We start from the raw sequence: 12,607 nt of genomic DNA on the forward strand, positions 1-12,607 counted from the left end.
AACAAACCTTTAAAAAGAGAATAGGACAAATGGTAAAAGAGGCACAAAAATCCACTGAAAAGAATTCCCTAAAAAGCAGAATTGGCCAAATGGAAAAAGAGATACAAAAATTCACTGAAAAAAGTACTCCTTAAAAAGTAGAATTGGCCAAATGGAAGAGGAGGGTACAAAAGTTTACTGAAGAAAATAAGTCCTTAATAATTAGAATTGAGCATGTGGAAACTAATGACTCCACAAGACATCAAGAAATAATAAAACAAAATCAAAAGAATGAAAAAAATAGAAGAAAATGTGAAATATTTCATCAGAAAAATAACTAACCTGGAAAATGTATTGAGGAGAGATAACAAGAATTACTGGACTACCTTGAAGCCAATATCAAAAGACAGACAGAGACAGACAGACAGAGAGAGGGGGAGGAACAGAGAGACAGAGTGACAGAGAGAGAAATAGACAGAAGAGATGGATTAGAACAGACATAGCATCTGTCTTCAAGTATCAAAGGACTGTCATACAGAAATGGTTATTGGATTTCTGCTTAGAGAGAACAGAACTAGGAGCAATGGGAGAAAGTTTCAGAATGACAGATATCAATTCTATGTAAGGAAAAACTTGCTGACAATTAGCAGTATGGAAAAATCGGCAGTTTCAAAATGTTTCCCCATTAGAGATTTTCATACATAAGCTGAAGGAGTATGTTGTGTAAAGGATTCTTGCTTCTGTACAAATTGAACTAATGGCATTTGAAGAGACAACTACTTTCTAAATCTGAGGTTCTATGATCTATGAATCACATTATAATTAAAAGTAATAATACAGATATCCTTCAATATAAAAAGCAGATAATTTCTAAAAATGTACACTAAGTGAAATTTAATATATTGGTCATTTCTCCACTGACAAATTTTATAGGTTTTACTTTTCCCCAATTACATGTCAATTTTTATAACATTTTCACAAAAGTTTTGAGTTCCAAATTCTCTCTCTCCTTCCTTCTCCTTTCTTCTCCTTGAGATGGTAAGTAATTCACTATAGTTTATACATGTGCAATCATGTAAAACATTTCTATATTAGCCATTTTGTACAAGAAGACTTGGAAAGAAAGAAAGAGAGAGTGAATATGTTTCATTCTGTATTCAGACAGTATCAGTTCATTCTCTGGAAGTGGATAGCATACTTCATCATGAGTCCTTTGGAATTGTCTTAGAGCATTATATTGCTGAGAATAGCTAAGTCATTCACAATTCTTCATCATACAATATTGTTGTTACTGTATACAACATTCTCCCAGTTCTGTCCACTTCACTTTACATCAGTTCTTGTTAATCTTTCCAGGTTTTTCTGAACTCATCCTACTTGTCATTTCTTATAGCACAATAATATTCCACCACAGCTTGTTTTTAGCCAATCCTGAACTAAAAGGCATCCCTTTGATTTCCAGTTCTTAACCACCACAAAAAGAACTGCTGTAAATACTTTTGTGCAGATAGGTCCCTTTCTCTTTTTTTATGCCACTGATAAATTTTAAAATTGAAAATCTGGTTCAATGGGAAAATTTTTTTCTATGAACTCAACCTAAAGCTTTAAATGAGGAAAGGAGATCTGGCCCTATGATATTGGGTAGTACTCCTTTAGTATTTTGCTATCATAGTTTCAAAGAAACATGGCACAGTAGATTGAGTTCTGGGCTTAGATGCAGGAATGTCTGGGTTAAAATATGCAGGAGCACTAGATACATGTGACTGTGGTCACATCACTTAACCTATAAATGCTATTGTGCTTAGTACACTGAAAGGCATAATTTATTCAGTTATAAACTTACTATTTTAATTCATATTTGTGTTTTAAGTTTTATTATAAATGGAACTATAAGCCACCAGGACATTAATGTGTCATCTCAGTTTTTGCTGATTTATGACAACAGGAAAAAACATAAACAGAAAGACAACAGCATAATAATATGACTAATATATTATTGAGTCATTAAATTTAAAGCTGAAGGGAATAGAACCATAAAGATCATCTAGTCCACTCTTCCTTTTTCAGATTGTGAAATTTATGTCAGTAAGGCATCTGCTTAGTGTCAAAGCTGTCAGTGCAGGTCTCTAGACTTGCTGTCCAGTGTTGTCATGTTTTTTTCAAATTTATTGTCAAGCAAATATTGGTAGAGACAACTGTTGATAGTACATATTGATCTCCTTGGTTAAGAAGATAATAAGGTTAGAAAAACTCTCTACTCTTCAAATTAGCAGGAAAGAAAATATTCTATCACAAGATGGAAAAACCTCAAAAACCAGAAAATAAGGAAGGAAAAGAAAGAAACTCTAAAGTGAAAGAAGCAGGAAGTCAAACAAGTGTCATAAGGGTCAAGAAGCTGAATGGTATAGAAGAATCTAATAGAAGAGACAGTAGAAGAAACTCTGGGCATTGAGAATCATGTAACAGTTAGGATGTTCTTTCCTCAGAGCATAGGGCTGAACCTTAAAATATTTCCTAATGTTCTATGGAAGGATAATGGGGATGCAAGAGTAAGAATATTAACTACTAACCAAAGGAAGAAGACTTGTCATAGTGGTAATTAACATACATGTTGAAGTAGTCATGTAGTGACCTACTAAAAATATTCAGAAGTTATCATCTCAAGGCAATGTGTTAGGAAAATCTCCTGAACTTTTTCAAATCTTTATATTTATGTAAGAACAAATTATAAACTCAAATACTCAAATTTTGATCTCATCTATTTGGGAGTTCCTTTCAATGATGCAGATTATAACACAATCTTGCCTTCACATCCTAAATGATTCTCAAACATGCACTTCCAAAAGTTTGACACAAGGATGCCTTCCTCACTTTTTTTTTTTTTACTACTGGTTTCCATCTTTTTTCCTCTTTATAAACTTCTTTCCATTTTGATCTTTGAATATACTTGGGATGATTTTGTTCAAGTACCTTTCTAAGCCTTTCTTGAAGCTGTTTTTACCCTGCACTCCTTCTTTCTGCTTTATGAGATGATATTATCCATAATAACCTATCATACTTCATGAGATTTTGTAAATGAGTTTATATTCTAATTTGGTATTGCCTTTGCCAGCCATATTTTTGCCTTTAGCAAACAAACATTTGCTGTTAAGTTTTTCAGGCTCTATTGTTTTCCTGATTGTGGCAATTGGTTTAACTTCTGGATGAAATTATTATAGTCATTGATTGTCATCTTTGTTGTTCACTTCCCATTTTAGATTTTCAATAGCTTTTTAAAACAATTCAAGGTCAAATGTTTTCAGCTACATGCCATATCTTTTACAAATTCTTCTTGTTTGTTATAAATTCTGACCTCAGCTCTAATGACTTGATGGTCTGATTGCAGAGACAGCTGACTCAGGGAAAACTTTCATATCCATAATAAGTTTTTTTTAACAAGACATTTAAAGTACGGTAAATTTTATTCTTTGTGATGGTAGAAACCATATCCAGTTTCTACCAATACTGCCCCCCCCTTTTTAATAAAAGGGTCATGATGTAGAAGCATGAAACTTCTTCATTATTTATCCTTCTATCGTATGTGAAAGCCTTTTTCATTTCTTTTTCCTAAACCAAACTTTCCAATATATTTCTCCCATCCTCACATTTCCCCTGCTTTACATCAGTCATCAAATATCAGAGTAGGTTGATTTGATTTAGTAGGTGTTAGCAAGTTTTTCATAGAATTTCATTACTGCTTTGTCCTCAGAAACTAATGTTGGTGGGTGAACTACAATTATTTTCATGGTAGTCTTTTTCATACATTTATCATTTATATTTCAATGACAAAATGTTCTATAAAATAATGGGTTTTTTTTTTAAATTTTAGGCCTTTGGGTATTCAATAACACCTACTCCAACTCCTTTCTTTTACTCTCAGGAGTACCTGTGAACCATCCTTCCATTTAGCCGCACCTTCTTACTTCTGATTTCCTTTATAGCAAGAATGTCAAGGTTGATATGATTCAATTGCTTTAGCAACATATCTGCTCATTGCTCATTGGACAAGGATCTTCTATTTAAAGTACCAGATGTTAAATTCAGGTGTGCTGACAGTCTAAAAACTGTGTGTCTCTTAGCACTCCCCATCTCCTGGGACTGAAGTAAGAGTAGGGAGGATTCCTGAACAGAATTTCCCCATTGACTAAATTGAACATTTGGCTGTTACTTTCTCTACAGCAGCTGAGTACATATCATAGTAACTGGTTGTATCCAAAACCTATAGTTTTACCTATTCAATATAGGTTGGTCAGTCAACAAGCATCTATTCAGTACCTACTACTGAATAAATAGCCAGGCACTATGCTAAGCACTGAGACTACAAAGAATGGCAAAATACAACTCTTGCTCACAAGGAGCTCACAGTCTAATGGGGGAGACAGAAGTAAAACACTTAGTATAAACAAGATTATACAAGATATATTAGCGATAGTCAGCAACAGGAAGGAAGGAGCTTTAAGGAAGAGCAGGAAAGGCTTCTTGTAGAACATTAGCTTTTTTTTTTTTTTGCTGAGATTTTAAGGAATTCAGAAGACATTTTAGTAATGTACATTAAGAAGATATTCATCTACCTGGGAACCTATAATCCTGAGAAGCATAGATGGAACAGTATTTGGTCAATGATCACCAAAGGAAGAAGTAAAGCTAATATTACAGTGGAAGTATAGTATGTCACTGGACATATGCCAGGAAATAGATGATAACTTCCTGGAATAGATCACAAAACTGTCAGAAAGCATATAGTGCTGAAAGACTGTCTCTGCTAAAAGCAAAAAAGCTGAATTCTTGATGTGCCATGTTGTTAATTTGATCTTTCAGAAGATGAGAGAAACAATGATGGGAACTGCTCTTCTGAAACTGACTGACAAATATGAGTAATAATATTGTGCTAAGTGCTTTGCAAATATCTCATTTAATCTCCTCAACAAGCATGGGAGGTAGGTGCTATTATTACCTCCATTTTACAGATGAGAAAACTGATGCAAACAAAAGTTAAGTGACTTTGCTCAGGGTTACACAGTTAGTAAGTGTCTAAGGCCAATGAATTCAGGTTTTTCTGACTCCAGGCCCAGCACTCCACCCATTGCACCAAATGGCAATGGAAATCATGCAAGATAGACATCATACTATCTTAGAGATGATAGGGAGGGCAATACTAGGCATCGTCTGAAATACTCTGATCTTTAAAAGAGCAGAATTCAAAGGGTAAAAACCTATAGTGAGAGACTAAAAGGGAGGTTGACTCAAGGAAAGATCAAGCAGGGAATTCTGGCAACATAGTTGTCACTGAGTATGATGAGAAATCAAAGGAGGTAGTTGTCTTAGAATCTTTTAAGACTGTGTAAGGAGCACATCAATGAACTGAGATTTTAAAGAAACACAAGAGAGATGAGGGAAAGAAGGCAATTGAGAATGAATACAAAGTAACGACTAGATCCCAATAGCAATTTCAGGAAGACTATAACTTATTTTCAGAAAATTAGTTGAGTCTTGTGATAAATACTAAAGATGAGAAAAATAAAAAGATATTTTAAAAGATGTGTAAGGAATAAGGATGATCAAGAGATCCATTATCAAGAGATTACAAGAGATCCACCCTTACTTGGAGTGAATGGAAAGATGATAACATGTGGCAGAGGGAAAATTAAACTAATAGGCTCATTATTTTGCTTCTCCTTTCTCTAATAAAGATTTGTTTCCAAATCTTCACCTTGTGAAGGAAAAAACAAGAATAGTTAATACAGAATTAAAGCAGAAAATAAGTGAGGAGATGGTAAGAGAGTTCTGTCATAACATCCTTAATGACAAAGTTACCTGGCCTACATGAATTACAACTCAGGGTAATGAAAAAACATGCAGACATGATTGTTGAACCTTGTGCAATCTTTAAGAAACCTCAAATGTAAGCAGTACAATGGTCTGTTTTTCAAAAGGAGAAAGAATTCCTAGTTAAATTCTGGGATGGATTATTTAAGAAACTATATTGTGCTCAGAAGAGAAGAGATGATCACTACAAACCAACAAAAAAATTAAGAACAAATGGCACCAGACTAATCTAATTTTGGTTTTGAACAAAGTTAATAGACTGGAGGAATAGCATTATGAATAATATAACTGGATATCAAGAAGAAATTGTACAAAACCTCTTTGTGGTGTGCTGCATAGAGGAGCGCTGGATGTGGAGTCAGGAAACATGGGTTCAAATACTGCCCCAAACATAGGTGTAGCTTTGGGGAAGCCTTAACAGCTCTGTTTTCCCTTCCCCATTGCTCTAATAGAGATTTGGGGGAGAAAAAAGAAAAAACCTTGTACACCCCACTTCACAGGGATATTAGGAAGCAAGTGCTTTGCTAATTGTGAAGTACTATAGAAATGCGAATTATTCATCATATTTTTATGAATAGCTTGAGAAGATATGAAGGATAAAGGCCCAGCTTCAGAGTTGAGAAGACTTGAATTCATGTACTGCCTATGATATATCCTGACTGTATCACTATGAGCAAGTCACTTAATATCCCACCATCCTACTTTCCTCTTAGGGAGGTCCCTGTAGCAGTGAAATCATACTTCAAATCATCAAAAAAAAAAAAAAATGGACCAGAGAGTGAGATATCAGCTTGATGATAGTAGCTGGTGGAGAAAGGAGATGGGATGGGGTGACTGGAGATGTTCAGAATCAGGTAACTAATTCAGAGAAAATGGTGATGATTAACAATGAGTGTAAGTAAGTCTCAAGGAGGTCTCTCCTGAAGAATTGCAGAGCTCTCTCTGTCCTTGAGTAGGTATATTATTTAACATTTTATCAGTAACTTAGATGAAGATAAAGACAGCATTCTTTTCAAATTTGTAGGCAATATCAATTTGAAGAGCATAGCTAATATATTAGATGATTATATTCCTAAATTTTAATATTTCTGTTGCTGGCACTATTATCCTTTCAATAATCCAGATTCACAAATTTGGAGTAACCAATGACATTTTCATTTGCTTCATTCACTATATCCACACATTTGCCAATTCTGATCAATATCCTATTCTCTACATCTTTTACATTTCTCCCCTCCTTTCCTATCATACAGCTTCTACACTGGCTTACAACTTCATCACCTCTCACCCTGACAATTGCAATAGCTTCGCTGCATCCAGTTTCTTCTCCTCTCCAATCATTCCTTTTCACAGCTGCCAAATTGATGATTCCATTACTGAAAAAATTTCATTGACCCCCCAATTAAGGAGAAACATAAACTCAGTTTTGTATTTAAAGCCCTCCACAATCTAGCTCCTACCTATCTTTCCAGCCTTTTTCGTGTTACTCTTCTTTACATACTTGCCACTCCAGTTCTAGTCTATTACATTCCTTTACATGAGTTTTGTGTTCCATCTCTGTGCCTTTGCACAAGTATCCAGAATGCACTCACTCCTCCCATCTACCATATACAGTCCTTACATTCCTTCGCAGCACCACTCAGATGTCCTCTTCTACATGAGGCTCTTCCCAATCCCATTATTATCACTCAAAATTTCTTTGAATTACTTTGTATATGTTCTGTATTTATTTATTTGTGTACATGGATCTCCTCAATAAACGTAAGTTGCTCAAAAGCAGAGACTCTTTCATTTTTGTCTTTGTATCTTCAGTACCTAGCTCTGTCTTTAAAGTAATATGTGCTTAATAAAGGACTGTTAAATTGAATGACAGAATTGGGATCCAAAAATATTGGAATTGCAAGCTGAGTTTAATAAGGTGAAATTTATAAAAAAAATTTTGATAGTTTTATATTTTGGATGAGGAGTTAGTTATTGAGGAAACATAAGTTTAGCCTAGAGAAGAGAAAATTTTGAAAAGACATAACAGCTGTTCTTAAATATTTTAAGAGCTGTACTGTGAAAGAAAGATTAAACTTTTTCTAGTTGGTCCCATAGGGCAGAATTGAATTTAACAGGACCATTGGATTTAAGCTGCAGAGAGGCAAATAAGAAAACCTTTTCCAATAATTAGAGGTCTCAAAAAACCAAGAATGGGCTGTCCTTAAAATGCAGAATTCCTTGTCACTATAGATCTTCAAGTGGAGGTTGGATGACTAGGTATCAGGGATATATAGATATGAATCCATGATTCATATTTTGAACTAGATTATCTATGAGGAGTCTTTTAATTCTGGAGATTTTCAGAAAAAGAATTTAAAAATGAGAGGAGAATAATTTTAATGTTCTTGGGGAAAAGAAAATTATACCATATTGAATTCTGTCTGACCATTTTAGTTTTCTAAGCAATCTTTATAAGTTATTCTGTTTCTTTCTCTTGAAAAAATAAAAAGCCCCAAAGAAATCTTTGTGCTCTATTTTGAAATTATATATTGCATGATATATTATATATATTATATTTTATAACATGTTTATATATAATTATGTATATTATTTTATTTACATATTCTGCATACATAGATTATATATAATATAGTATATATTTAGAAATTATATATTACCTCTTTTCTGCAATGTATAAGAATTGCAATTATCTTTCAGAGTCTCACACACAAAAATCTAACAAGTGATATGTTTTGAAAATTATTTTGGTGGGATTAATGACAGGGTAGTAACCTAGGGACATTTTAAACATTTTAATCCTTTATATTTTCTTTAACAAATTCTAATTAAAATTTTTTCAGTTTTTCAAATTGTGCCTTACCGATAAACCAGAAAGTCTCCAAGGGGAGAAAAGACAAAAACAAATTTTGCCACCATTACTTTTTTCCAGTTACTATTAGTGGCATATTATCTCAATATAAGAAGTCATGACACCTATAATTACAGTTTATAAGTCAAATCACCCAATACAAGTGAAATAGCTTTTCTTTATGCCATTAATAAGGCAGAAATTACTGTCTTCAATTACTTTGATACATTCAATTACTATTGAGATAATGGAATCATGAATATTATCTGTTAACTTCAAAGTATTAAAGCACCGATCAAGGGTCAAGGACAAAATTCAGAGTTTTAGTTCCAATTCTAAAATGATATTTGTAGAAATACCATAGCATGCAAGAAGTGTTCGTAAGGGCAGACAATAGTTTAAAAATACACTAAGAAACAAAAGAAGCTAACAAAAATTTAGTGTTTTTTTTTTAAGTTTAAGCCTATAACTATAGTGTAGTCAAAATGATTTATTTAGTTCTACAAATATTTTCAAACTGTTTTCATTCCTCTTATTTCTTTCTCTGACTACAGCATCCTTTTACTTTCCTTCTTCCTCATTCCTTCTTGAATCTGCCATTTTCACTCTGGTCCATCTATCTCTGCATATTAATCACAGCGTACCAGCCATTTCAGCAATGCCCCTGTCACTTTCTTTCACGCCCATTTACCTCTTCCCCCAGGTTAATCAGAGAAAGAACCCAGATCATTTGGCTTCAGTTTTCTCATCTGTAAAATGAATGAGATTGGACTAAATGACCTTCTGATACCCCTCTACAACCCTAAATCTGATGATAGTTTGTTTGGGTAGAAGGGGAGTACAAGGGAAATTCAGACTTCAGCTTGACTCAAACTCCTACAGAAGCCTGGGGACACCTTGTATTTCAATCACTTGTCAGAAGAAGATTTTATTTGAAGAGATGGAGTGGGGGGAGGTAGAGGGAATAAATGAACATGATACACAGAAGAGCCTTAAGTTCAAAAGATCTTGTTATTTCCTAGCATCATAGCACCAAGAGCCTTCTCATGTGTGCCAGAATCACCTGCGAGCTATAAATTGGCCGGAATCTGTTGCAGTGCCCTCTGCTAGCATCTTTTTTTAGCAAATAGATTCTTTGCTAAGTCTTTATCACCCAGAGAATAGCCTTCTGTCACAGATCACAAAGAAGGCCTCAAAGAACTCTTGCATTCACATCCTCACAGGATCAAAAGAGTTTTGTTACTGCTATAGAACAATATTCCCATCTTCCTTTGCTGTTCTTTAACACTCTTTTCCTTCAAACTTTTTTATCTTGCCACTGGGTAGGGATCACACATTCCAATTCTAAACTAAGAATGACCCCTTACCACTTTGTAGCATTGGCAATCCTTCTAACCCTTAGAAGTAGGTCATAGGATCATAAATGTTACTGCTTACTGTAAGGGAATTTATTGATCATGAAGTCTATTCTGTTCATTGTCCCTGAGTGGTAAAGTATCTTGTCAAAAGTTATATAGTTATTTATGTCCAAAGGGCCATAAAACTGTGCATACCTTTGGATTCAGCAATCCCCCTGCTAGGTCTATATCCTGAAGATCTCAAAAAAAAAAGAGAAAAGAACCTATTTTTGTAGGACATATTTATAGTTACTCTTTTTGTGGTGGCAAAGAATTAGATATCGAAAGAAAGTCCATCAACTGGGGAATGGCTAAATAGCTGTGGCATACGGTTGTGATGGAATAGTATTGTGCTATAAGAAGTGACAAGCATGCTGACTTTAGAAAAACCTGGAAAGATTTAGATGAACTGATGCAAAGTGAACAAGGAGAACATTGTACACACTAACAGCGGTGTTGTATGATGAAGAACTGTGAATGACTTAATGTCAGCAATACAATGATCCAAGACAATCCCAAAGGACCCATGATGAAGCATATAATCTGCCTCCAGATTAAAACTGATACTGTCTACCGACTGAAGCATGTCATTTTTCACTTTCTAATTGCTCTTTTTTAAAATTAAGTCTTCTTGTACACAATAATATGGAAATGTTTGACATAATTGCACATGTATAAACTATATTGGATTGCTTACCATCTGAGGCAAGTGAAAGGGAGGGTTAGAATTTGGAACTCAAAACTTTTTTTAAAAAATGTTTTAGCATGTAATTGGGGGGGAAACAATTATGAAATGAAAAAAAGTTATATAGTTATTAATGGCAGTGCTAGTACCTGAACCCAGATTACATTGCTATGAGGTTCAATAATCTTTCCAGTACACTAAGAAAGGGGATAATAACTGTGTTTTAGAATTTGAAGGGCTATATCACATGGAAAAAAGATCAGACATTCTTTTTGATACCAGAAGTTGCTAGGTAGGATGGTGGATAGAGCACTGGACCTTGAGTCAGGCAGACCTGAATTCAAAGTAAGCCTCAGACACTAGCTGTGTGACCTTGGGCAAGTCAAGTCACAACCTCTGTCAGCCTTAGATTCCTTATCAATGAAATGGGAATGATAGCACTTAATCTGCTAGAGTTGTTGCAAGGAATAAGTTAGGTAATGTTTGTGAAGCGTTTTGTAAACCTTGAAGAGCTATATAAATGATACCTATTGTTATTGTTTTTTCCAGAGAGCAGAATCATAATAAAACAATAAATGAATTATTTAATAAGCCTTTGCTGTGTACCTGAAACTGTGCTAGATGTAGGGGTAGTGCAAGAACAAAAATGAACCACTTTTATTCATGTGAATTATGTTTTTGCCTTATTTGTATCCCCAGCACTTATGAGTGAATGGCACATGGTAAATACTTAATAAATTCTAATCAGCTTACTGAGATACAATATAAACGTACATACAAACTAAAGACAAAGTAAATGCAAGGTAGTTTAATGCATGGGAGAGCAGGCACTAAAAGTGTGTAAGATCAGAAAAGCTTTAGGTAGAACAGGGCTTCTTAAACTTTTTCTACTCATAACCCCTTCAACACTTTTTAAATTGTGAGTCACGATCCACAGTTTAAGAAGCACTGGATTGTAGAGGATAGCACTGGAGCTGAAGGTCTTGAAGAGACTGAGGGATTCTGCAAAATAGAGGTGAGGAAGGAGTACATTTCAGGCATGGACGATGGCCAGTAAAAAGGTACAGAGAGGACATGGAGTACTGTATGTGAGAAGCATTTTTTTTTTCTGAACCATAGAGTAATGAAGCTAGAAAGATAGGAAGCAGTCAGGTCTTGAAAGTCTTTAAAAGCTAAACAGTAGTTTACATTGTCCTAGAGTTCACATGTCCTAGAGACAATATTAGAGAGCCACTGGAGTTTAGTGAATAGGAGGAATAATGTCAGATTTGCACTTGGAAGGAAAATGTTGACAGCTGCGTTCAGGACTGATTTGAGTGGGGAGCAGGCTGTTACAGTAGTCCAGGTGAGAAGTGATGAAGGTGTATGCTAAGTGGTGGCTGTTGAGGAGTGAGAAGGAGATGGATAGGAGAGATGGAGAGGTAGAAATGGCAAAGTATTTGGCAATTGATTGTATATGTGGAGTGAGGAAGAAGTAGGAGTGAAGAATTTTACTGAGGTGGGAGAGAATTCTGGGAAGATGATGGAGTAGGTCAGAAAACTTTTGGCTCTCCAAAATTCCTGCACACACAAAAAAAGACAGAACATCACCTCAACGTGAATGGAGAGCAACAGAAATAAAAGCTGGGGTAAAGCAGCTCTCCTCCTAAGACAATTTGAGAAGACCCCACGAAAGACTCGACTGCTAGATCCTGGGGACAGCTGGGTTGAGAGGCAGCTTCAGCCTCAGGAACTTTTACCTCAGGAACAGTGTAGGGGTTGAGTAGCTGAGTAGGAGAAGACTGAGGAATCTTCCACTGTCAAAGGATGCCAAATAGAGTTGTGCTGACC

The sequence above is a fragment of the Notamacropus eugenii genome, chromosome 5, assembly GCF_028372415.1.
Source record: "Notamacropus eugenii isolate mMacEug1 chromosome 5, mMacEug1.pri_v2, whole genome shotgun sequence".
NCBI classification, from domain to species: Eukaryota; Metazoa; Chordata; class Mammalia; order Diprotodontia; family Macropodidae; genus Notamacropus; species Notamacropus eugenii.